The sequence below is a fragment of the Cupressus sempervirens genome, chromosome 4 (genome assembly GCF_028749045.1).
Source record: "Cupressus sempervirens isolate cs-2001-9-10 chromosome 4, ASM2874904v1, whole genome shotgun sequence".
NCBI classification, from domain to species: domain Eukaryota; kingdom Viridiplantae; phylum Streptophyta; class Pinopsida; order Cupressales; family Cupressaceae; genus Cupressus; species Cupressus sempervirens.
Genome location: NC_143121.1, coordinates 558,067,232 through 558,079,131, shown reverse-complemented (window position 1 = coordinate 558,079,131; position 11,900 = coordinate 558,067,232).

The following is an 11,900-nucleotide window of genomic DNA, read 5'->3' as shown; positions in this document are numbered from 1 at the left end:
TGATATGACCATCCATCACTAGTCATAGCATATCTTAAAATAGTTATGTAATGATATTTACTATCCTTAACATGTTATTTAATGGAGTTAATGAAAAACTTAAATAGATGAAAACATATGCAAACACAAAAAATGAAAGCATTTAAATACATTCGATTATTCAAGGGATTCACCACCAATTAACAACATAGTGTTACTTAAAACATTTCTAAGCAGATAGTAAATAGACATAAAGAAGAGATTTGAGTTTATAGAAATCTTATAATCAATTAGTCAATGTTAAAAGAATGTCATCATTATAAACCCAATTTAATTTGCAAAGCAAACAATTAATATTAAATGATATAAATCGTATTGTGTGTGTGTGTGTGTGTGTGTGTGTGTGTGTGTGTGTGTGTGTGTTTGTTTGTGTGTGTATGCCAAGTTATTAAATTATTGTTCAAATAGATAACAATAAATTCAATAATAGTAAATATAAATTCATAACACTAAACATGTGGCTCGAATGGTAGCGGTTATAGCAGAAGCCAAAAAATGTGATGCCCATGTACATACATAAAAAATCCACCTTGTAGTGCAAACATAGATATTCACATGTTTAGTGTACGTGGAATGAATAATTTATTTAATACTTATTTGAAAAAATACAGGCCATGGCAATTTGTACAACAATGTTCATTTCACATTGTTGAGGCCCTTGCATTATCCATAAAATGTCAACTTTTCAAATAGTTATTTATAAAAATCAAACTATTTATGCCTCAAGGAGGATAACAATGGTAGATCACTATAATGCTAACTACTTTATTGTTGAGAACTACCTAATTCCTATTGAATTTTTCATGAACCTTCTCTATGTTTGATACATACAAACAAACCACACACATCAATGTAATTATCCTTGGACCAAACCATGATTTTACTAATTTGGATTTTGGTTTGGCCTATCATCAACCCCCATAAACCTATACACACAAAAGATAAGAGTATGTACACACTAGAGAATGACTTTACACACACACACACACACACACACAAATAAATACATAGAAATACATTTTAGAAAGATTATGTAAAGCAATAGTAGACCATACTAGGGAATTTTAGAAAGCATGGAAGGGGTGAGTATCATTCCACTTCAAAAAAATGAAAAACAATGTACATTTCAAGAGGGTAAATGATGAAATGATGAATGCCCAAATTGTCAGATTCTACATCCACAATTAAATCAAGCCAAGATTTCTATCTTGAGAAGAGGAATTCACATCTTGAGAGCTCTTATACCATGTTAGAGTTTTAGGCGACTCTACAATACCCCTAGGATCAAATGAAAGACCAAGATAACTTCTACAACAGATTGAAAAGACAGTTGCATTAAAATTAAAAAATGATATTATTAAAAATTAATATCAATGGATCACATGGACATGATTAATTGAGTCCAATTGATTTATTAAAATGTACATAATAGGCCTCTTTATATAGGAAAGGTGATAAGAGAAAATGAAAAGGAGAAGATAATCAATCACCTACACAAGGTGGAATCACATGTCTACCAAAGGTGGATCATCCTTAGTTAAGTAATGAATTATGTGCAATAATGAGTGTATGAATGCTTTCAACAACTAGTTTTCAAAATTTCAAGGCTGGGTCATAAAGATCAACTCTCATATGCTGTATTCATCTATGGTGATAATATATTTGTAAAGTTGGTATTTTCTAAAAGGGATATTCAAATGAACTTTAAGCCCTTAAACCAAATAACTTAGGTTCAAGGTTGAAGTTCAAGAGTTGAACACACATGGTTCAAATCTCAAATTCAAAGATAAAAAATGTAGGTTCAATGTCCACAGAAGTTTTGAGTTCATTGGTTGGTTAAGAAGTTGAATTGCATAGTTAAGGTTCAAGGTTCTAGTTTCACATCTACCAATTCAATAATGAAGATTTACCAACCCAAATTTATAGTATTTGGGAGCAATAATTGAAGGTTGAAAGTGAGGGATTCAATTCCATTGACTCATTAGTGTAGAAGCATGAGTTCAAGATACTGATTTTAGTTTCATAATTCAAAACTTATAGATTTGAAGGTTCAAAATCCAACATACAGATTAGATAGGTTCAAGATCAAAAGTGTTGCAATTCTTTAGAATAACTTAGGGAGGGGGGGGGGGGGGGGTGGTGAATCAATTATCCAAGGTCCAAATGTACAAATTAAACTTTTCACAACTTAGTGAACTCACATTCATAAAACATTTTCATCATGCATGCATCCATTAAATCATACAATCACTTAAACTTGTAGGTTACTATCATATCAAATTTGCAGAAACATAAGCATTAAAAATAACAGATTCAATAACACATTTGACACAATGATTTAATGTGGAAACCCAATTTGGGAAAAACCACCAGTAACATGCTTCTCATGCTCACTCTTCTAAAGTGATGCCCTATGATAGGGAAACCCTGTTAATGGTTACAATGCACACTATTAAATGTGACCTGGTTAAAGGATTTTGATCAACTTGTTAGGAGTGAGACTTGTTAGAGGAATTTAGATAATTCACTTGGAATGTCACCCTGTTAAAGGATTTACAATGACTATTAGGTCAACCTTAATCCAAAGGATTTATCCTAGACTAATACAATGATTAGAAAGTAACAATAAGGTTTGATCTGATAACAACTTACAACACACTTGCAGATTATAGATCTTTGTTTCAGTCCTCCATTCTTCTTGGATTTCGCACACTTCAACTCTAACAACTTGTTTACCTTTCAAGAATCTATACCCTTAAGCCTTCTTTCTTTTCTTGCTAATACATGCACTTCTCGTAGGTCACTAAATGAAGCAATACCCTAGACTCCTTGTCTTCCTTAGGTTCTTGCATATAATAATCTTTGCTTCTGACCAACCATCTCTATAAATAGAAAATTAAAATATTTTTCCGTTTATCCTGCATCATCCATTTTAGGGTTAGGTTGGATTAGGTAGGATTCAGTGAATCTAGCCATCATTTCATTTTATTCCCTTCTATAAACTTCTCCTTCAATCTTCTTTAAATTTTCCTCAAAATGGTTTATTTTGAATTTTGTGCCACTATCTCATCAAGCTTATCTTCTACACCATTCACACAATCTAAGAAATCAAGCTTGTTGGCTTGAATTCATCAATTTCTCGATCTTTCTCATAATGCTGACACTTGACATTAACTAGATTTTGATGCTCAACACATACTATGTTGGTCAACATCCACTATCAAAACACTCAGCAAGAACTAAAGTTTGCTAGTGCTTGGCATCAACTAAACTTTACTTGGCTTATACTGTATCGCTCAACTTACATTGAAATTGACTTTTTCTTGAATCTAGCTAATTTTTTCTCGACTTACACTAACTTTTCTCGACACCTACTATGCATATTGTTAAGCTTGGTAGACACAATTCTTTTAACTTGTTCTTTTGAACTTAATTAGTGTAAGCATCCTTTGCAACATTAAGTAGACTATCAATGCACTATAATATCACTATCTTAAGTAATCCTTGTATTCCTTTTCCATATCATAACTCAACCTTTTCTCTAGATTCTATTGTTACTTCATTTAATCAAATCCTCTTCACTAATCAAACAAATGATAAAAATCATCTAAGCAATTATCTTACCAGCAAGTGGCAAGTTTGACATAAGTGACAAAACAATGATTGAAACACATATTCATACTTATATCAATTTGTTTTCAACAATCTCCCTCTTTGTCATTGATGTAAAAGAAAACTAACTAAACTTAATAAGTATAACCAACAAAATACAAAAAGGAAACTAATTCTTTGTATTGAAATCTCTCCCTCTATCAACAACTTTTCATCTTCTAAATAGGTTACAAAATTTTGTTCTGATCAACAAACAATCAATCAACTCATCCTTATGACTCCCTTAGAATCACTTCAATCTCCCCCACCATTATCTCCTCTTACTAGGTATATGCAATTAGTAGGTAGACTATCTCACTCTGAGTATATATTTCATGTGTCTTCTATCTATATCTTCTATCTCCCTTTATGTCTTTCTTTATGGATTTCTCCCTCTTTGACAATAGTATCTTCCTTAGCAATTAGGATTTCTTCTTCTTTATTTCTCCCTTTCTTTATCTTTCTCCCTCTTTGACAAAAATGCCAAAGACTTTTAATCTTAATATGTAGATATGAACATTGTTAGTTTCTCCCTTGGTCACCTAGCTTGTGACTAATTTGTAACTCCATCTCTTTGATTACTTTAGGCAACTCCTAAAGTAGGATCCATTGCATCAATATGTAGCATATGTCAATCAACTTTTTTGATGTAGGGAACTTCTCATGCTTCTTAGATAGCCTTTGATAGGAGTATCGCCCCTAGTTTAGCTCTTAGATACTCAAGAACATCCTTAGGTAATGCTTTTGTGAAGATATCAACTATTTGCTCCTTTGTGTTGACATATTCCATCTTCACCTCTTTAAATTGAGCTAACTCTCTCAAGTAATGATATTTGATTGCAATGTGCTTAGTCTTTGTATTCATCACAAGATTCTTTGATATATTTATAACACTTATATTATCACAATAAAGTATCACAGGTTCAGTGATTTCCTCTTTCATACCTTTGAGTAGTTGTTTGATCCATAAAATGTTTTTACAATTTACTGCAACAACATATTCAGCTTCAACAGTGGATTGAGATATACAATTTTGTTTCTTGCTAGTCCATGTAACCAACCTTTTTCCTGAGAAAAATTCTCCTCCACTGGTGCTCTTTCTGTCATCAATATTTCTAGCCCAACAAACATCAATGTAAGCTCTCAATTCAAAATTTTCATTTTTCTTGTAGTATAGAACATAGTCTTCTATTCCATTTAGATATCTCTTTATTCTCTTAACTTCCATCAAATGATTCTCTCTGGGATTAGCAAAGAATCTTGTAATTATCCCAATATATAATGTAATATTAGGTCTGCTATGTACTACATATTATAATTTCCTAATCATAGACCTGTATAATGTTTGATTCACCTTAGCCGAATCATCATTCTTTGACAATTTATGGCCTATCACCATAGGTGTGCTTACTGGCTTTGAATCTTCCAATCCAAAAGTTTTTAGTATCTCTTTTACATACTTTAACTGAGTGGTATACATACCATATTTCATTTGATGTACTTGCAAACCTACAAAGAACTTAATCTCTCCAAACATAGACATCTCAAATTCTTTCTTCATTTCATTTTCATTTGCAAAAGATTTATATAAAGTATCTTTACCTCTAAATATGATATCGTCAATGAAAATTTCAGATATTAAAATACTTTTCCCTTTCTTTGTCTTCAAGTACAGATTGATGTTATCATTAGTCCTCTCAAATCTAATCTTCACAAGATAATTATGAAGCCTTTCATACCATGCTCTTGGTGCTTGCTTCAATCCATATCAAGCTTTGTGTAGTTTGCATACCATATTTTTGTTGTTAACATCAACAAATCCTTCTAGCTATTCTATATAAACCTCTTCCTCTAATATACCATTTAGAAATGCAGACTTAACACCCATTTGATAAACTTTGAAACCTTTGTATGTAGAGTAAGCAAGTAGAGTTCTTACTCATTCCAATCTTGCAACAGGTTTGAATGTTTCTCCATAGTCTATCCCTTCTTCTCGTACATATCCTTTACAAACTAATCTTGCCTTGTTCATTGTGACTTCACCATTTTCATCTAACTTGTTTCTATATACCCACTTGGTGCCAATCACATTTTTATCTTTTGGTCTAGGAACTAGAATCCTTGTCTTATTTTTCTCATTTTGTTCAATCTCTTCTTTCATGGCTTTACTCTTGTCCACATCTTCTAAGGAATCTTTCACTACTTTAGGTTCTTGCATGCTTAGCAAACACATATCATTTCTCATCTTGTTTCTTGTCATTGGTCTAGCATCTTTATCTCCAATGATCTATGCAACAAGATGATGTCTCTTGACATACTTAGACAATCTTGGTTCTTCTCTATTTTTCTCATTTGGTCTCTAAACTTTTGAATCACTATGTAAATCTCTATCAGGTAGTTCAACATCTCTTTCATGTAAACTAATCTCAGAATCAAAATATGCTTCAACTTCACTCTGAAACTTGATCCCTAAATATAGCTCAGTTCCTGAATACAACTTAGCATTCATAGTATGTGACTCAGAAATCACTGAAACTTGCTATTGATTTGCAACTTGATTTATAACATTTTCATTCGTAGGCATACCTTCATAAAAGTATACAAATGATTTGTATTCTTCTAGTTCCTTCATAGGTTCAGTCTCATTTACTTCTATATATTTATCAAATTTCACATATGCACTCTCCACAACTTTGTTAGTGTTAGTACTAAAACACTTATAAGCTTTACTTCTTCTAGAACAACCAAGGAATATGCCTTCTTCAAGGATATGATTCAAGTTATAGACAACTGTACGTATAATTTCTCTCTAGTATTTCAAATAAACATTTTTCTCCATCATGAGTGTCCTAACATAGTCCATTATAGATCTATTCCTCCTTTCCACAATTCCATTTTGTGGAGGGTTCATAGGAGCAGATGTCTATCTTTTGATTCCTTTGTCATTACAAAAATATCAAACTCATTTGATGTAAATTCTCCTCCTCTTTCAGATCTCAAACATTTCAAACTTTTACCTATTTCTTTCTCAACTCTTGCTATGTACCACTTAAGCATTTGGAAAGCATCATATTTCTATTTCAAAAACATAACTCTCATCACTCTATAATAATTATCAACAAATAACACAATGTATTTATCTCCTTTGTAGCTTTGCACTTCAATTGGTCCACATAGGTCATTATGAACAATCTCTAATATTCCTTTAAAGGTACGAGTCTTACTCTTAAAACTTGACTTTGTCATTTTGCCTAATTGACATTGTTTGTAAATTATATTTACAAGTTTCTTCAACTTAGGTAAACCTCTGACTCTTCTCATGTTACTAATACTAACCAAGTTATCAAAATTAACATGACATAACGTCTTATGCCATAGCCACACATCATCAAACGCTACAACTAAACAAGTAGTATCCTCTATATCAAGGTAGAATAGACTACCTTTAGTTTGATCACCTTTTCCAATTAGTTTCCCATCAATATCTTATATCTTATCAATCTTGTTCTCAAACTCAACCTTACAACCTGAATTATTCAATCAAATTATAGTTAATTCCTTTGACATAATAAGCATTGTCACATGAAATCTTTTCTATGAGTTGGATAGAACCTTTTCCTTTTATCAAACAAGGTGCATCATTACCAAACCTTACACTATTTCTATCATAATAATTCAAGGTAATCAACTTTCTTTTATCCCTAGTCATGTGATGTGAACACCCACTGTTAATGATAAACTATCATTCTTGTTCACACAAGACACTAGTGTAGTTGCCTCATTTTTCATTGCAACATACACCACTTCATCATCATGATCGTTAGATTCATCTTTTGTTTCCTCTTCAACAATGTAGCAAGACTTCTTGCCTTTGTCTTTGTAATATTTTTTGTCTTCATCTCTCCTACTTTTGTACTTGTCTCCACCCCTTTAATTCTTCTTCTCTGGACATCTAGCAACAATATGACCAACCTCATTGCAATTGAAACACATGATAGGTAATTTACCTTTAAACTTGCCTTTACCTCTATGAAATCTCCTTGCTAGTAGTGCTTTAAGTTGTTCTACATCTACCTCATCTGTATCACTGTCATTGTACATATATTTTACCTTTTTCTTCTTCTTCTCATTAGGTTCCTTCAATGACATCTTATCTTTGAAAGTAGATTCAACATTTTTTAGGTTTGTAATTATCAAAATTAGCTAGCTCAAAAGCAATGAGCCTACATACCAGACCTTCAAGAGTCAGATCATTCCCTGGAATACATCTCAATTCTTGTATTATAGAAAATCTAATAGCATAAATAGGCAATAGTGTTCAATTTTCTTAGTACAATCTCATCATCTATCTTACTAGTAGCTCCTCTTATTACATTAATAACATCTTTTATCCTAGAGTAATATTGAGCAATATTCTCACCTTCTTGCATTCTCATATCATCAATCTTACCTCTAAGACTTTCAAATTTGGCTCTTAGGAAATTTTGGTCACCTCCATAGATATTGTGTAGAGCATCCCACATTTTCTTTTTATTATCACAACCCTTGATATCATCAAACTCAACATAACTTAGGGTAGAGAAAATCTCCAACATTGCCTGGTTGTGTTTTTTCTTCTTTTTCAAATCTTCAATAGTTAGGGCTCCAACATGATTAACATGTTATGTGATGATGATTGTGCATGATCTCCAAGTCCTCCAAGGTGTAGCTTCATCAGAATTTTCCATGTAGGAATGTTATCTCTATTAAACTTAAGTACCTCTCTTTTTGACATCTTGATCCTTTTACTTCTAGTACCTTCAAACTAGTCCTCTTAAGTAGATGGCTCTGATACCAATTGTTGGAATTATTTAGAATAAATGAGAGGGGGGGTGGGTTTGAATCAATTATCCAAGGTCCAAATGTACAAATAAAATTTTTCACAACTTAGTAAACCCATATCTATAAAACATTTTCATCATGCATGCATTCATTAGATCATATATATACTTAAACTTGTAGGTTACTATCAAATCAACTTTGTAGAAATGTAAACATGAAACATAAAAGATTCAATAACACATTTGACATAATGATTTAATGTGGAAACCCAATTTGGAAAAAGTCACTAGTAACATGCTACTCATTCTCACTCTTCTCAAGAGATTTCTTGTAAAAGGCCAACCCTGTTAAAGGTTACAATGCATAGTGTTAAATGTGACCTGGTTAAAGGATTTCAATCACCCTATTAGGAGAGATCCTTATTAGAAGACTTTAGATCATTCACTTGGAATGTCACTTGGTTAAAGGATTTACAAATTACTATTAGGTCAATCTTAATCCAAAGGATTTACCCTAGACTGATACAATGATAAGAAAACAATAGTGACACTTGACTTGATAACAACTTATAACACACTTGTAGATTATAGATATTTGTTTTAGTCCTCTATTTTTCTTTGCTTTCACACACTTTAGCTTTGACAACTTGTTCAACCTTCAACCATTCATACCCTTAAGCCTTCTTACTTTGCTTGTTAATGGATATAGTTCTGTTATGTCATTGAATGAAGCAAATACCCTAGACTCCTTGTCTTCCTTAGGTTCTCACACATGAAAACCATTGCTTCTCACCAGCCATCTCTATAAATAGAAAATTAAGATCTTTTTCAATTCATCCTCCATTGTCCATTTTAGGATTAGGTTAGATTAGGTAGGATTCAATGAATCTACCCATCATTTTACTTCATTCCCTTCTAGAAACATCTCCTTTAATCCTCTTTGAATTTGCCTCAAAATGATTTATCTTAAATTTTGTACCACTAGATCATCAAGCTTATCTTCCACATGGTTCACACAATCCAAGAAATCAAACTTGTTAGCTTAGATTCATTGAATTCTCAATCTTTCTCATAATGATGATACTTGGCATTATTGGCTTCTGATGCTACATTGCTTGACATCCACTATCAAATTACTCGACACAAACTAAAGTTTATTGGTGCTCAACATCGACTAAAGTTTACTTAGCTTACACTGTATCACTTGACATACACTAAAATTTGACTTTGCTCGGCTCCAACTGATTTTCTGCTCAACTTACACTAACTTTTCTTGGCACCTACTATGCAAATTGTTAAGCTTGGCAGACATTGCTCTTTTAACTAGTTCTTTTGAACTTAATCATTGTAACCCTCCTCTACAACCTTAAGTAGATTATCAATGTACTATAATATCACTATCTTAACTAATCCTTGTACTCCTTTTCCATCTCATAACTCAACCTTTCCTCTAGCTGCTATTGTTATCTCATTTGATCAAATCCTCTTCATCAGTCAAACAAATGATAGTACTCAAATCATAAAAGCAATTGTCTTAACAATAAGTAGTAGGTTTGAAATTAGCAACAAAACAATAATTGAAAACACATATTCATACTTGTATCAATCTATTTTCAACAATCCAACCATTTGTGGGACCCAAAAATTTACATTAGACTTCATGGTTAAAGCTCATCGAGCCACTAATATTGTGAAAGATATATGCCTAGCTTTCATTATTTCTTTTTGAAGACATAAATTACATATGGGTTAGTGGAATATAATAATTCATGAATGTGGAGAATCTAAAAGTAATATTTGTATCAATCCATAATCTATAGAATTCTACTAAGAAATTGATATCTTTCAAAGGGAGGAGACAGGCACATCAAATCATTTGAAGGAATGCTTAAGCTTGATGTGCTTAGGAAAATGTCGTGGTTGAATGTGGCGAGTCCATGCTGTCCAAGAGGACATGATGCATAAAAAAGAGATGGTTTTTCATGAAATGAAGAATATTCATATGTATGATCAAATCTATGGACTAGCCAACAATGATTTTCAATTGGCTCCAAGCTCACAGGTTTAGTTTATTTGGGATTTTTCTTGTTGCCCAACATTTGGAGAGAATAAAATTCATAGTGAGATCAACCAATAGAAGGGGCAAAAAGATTAGGGTATGATGGTAATGAAGCTATGAGGGTTGATGTGTGTCACAACCAGTCTCTCTGTAACCCAAACAAAATGACACCTTATTGCTAAGTAGATAAAAATTGTGATTTAACCTATATCCTTATTTCTTAAATTAACAAAAAAAATTTAGGGTTTGTGATTTTTTTTAGAAAAAGTACACAATGGATTGAAATTAAAAACTATTACCTTTTTAGTCACATGGAGCTCATTATTAGAGAATGAAAAACCATTTTTATTTTATTTGGGGGACATGAATTGGACAAGGGGCTTTAGAAATATTTAGGGATACTCATCAAAGAGGCAAATGGATATGTTGTCAGATATTGTAGTTCAATTTCTCTGCTAGATACATAAACAAAAATTGAAAATCATAGATAGGTAAGGGGGAATGATTGATATAAACTATGAAAGAACTACTATCTCATGGAGGGCAATAGATGCATGCAAGACACATAGAACTGAAGAGTTGGAAGGTGGTTGGTAAACTAGGAAAAGAGAGAACAAACTTTGGAAAGTGGGCATAAATCATCAGGTTTTCCTTTGTCTTATGTAGCTTACTACATTTTAGGCAATATGTGGAGGAAATGTGTTAAGATTTAGTAGAACCTCACTCAAATTTATTTTTAATTTGTTGTGTATTTTATTTTTAATCAATATCTTTGAAATGCATTGTGAGATGAATTACAATTTAGCCCTATTTATGTTAACATTAATCTTGCAGTATACTAAGAAATGGATTATACAATATGAGCTTCATGTCCTTCTTGTCTAGAAGCCTTGCCTTTAGGTATAACAATCTAGAACATTAAGCTTGAGAGTAGAGGAATGAATCAATAATTGGTCCATTATCTTATTAAAGTTCACATTGAATAATGTCTCCCTTCTAATTATGGCTATTGGAGTTCTTAATCATAATAAGTCTAGGACTCCTCATTCTATTATAAAGTTTATTTTTGATTCACTATTATCAAGTCTTAAAAAATTTATTCCCTCTTAAGCTAAAGGATGGCTATCAGATATAGTGTTTGGTTGACACTTTACTACAATATGAACAATGGCTATTATAGATAGTTCAAATGGAATGCCTCCACTAAACCTTGTAGTATGATTTAGGCATAGGGAAATTCCTCTAACTTCCATTGTATGCATTTTTGGTCCTTCGTGTTCTGTAGTTGCAAAGAAAAATCATATAATGTTGTAGCTTGTTATGATTCACTT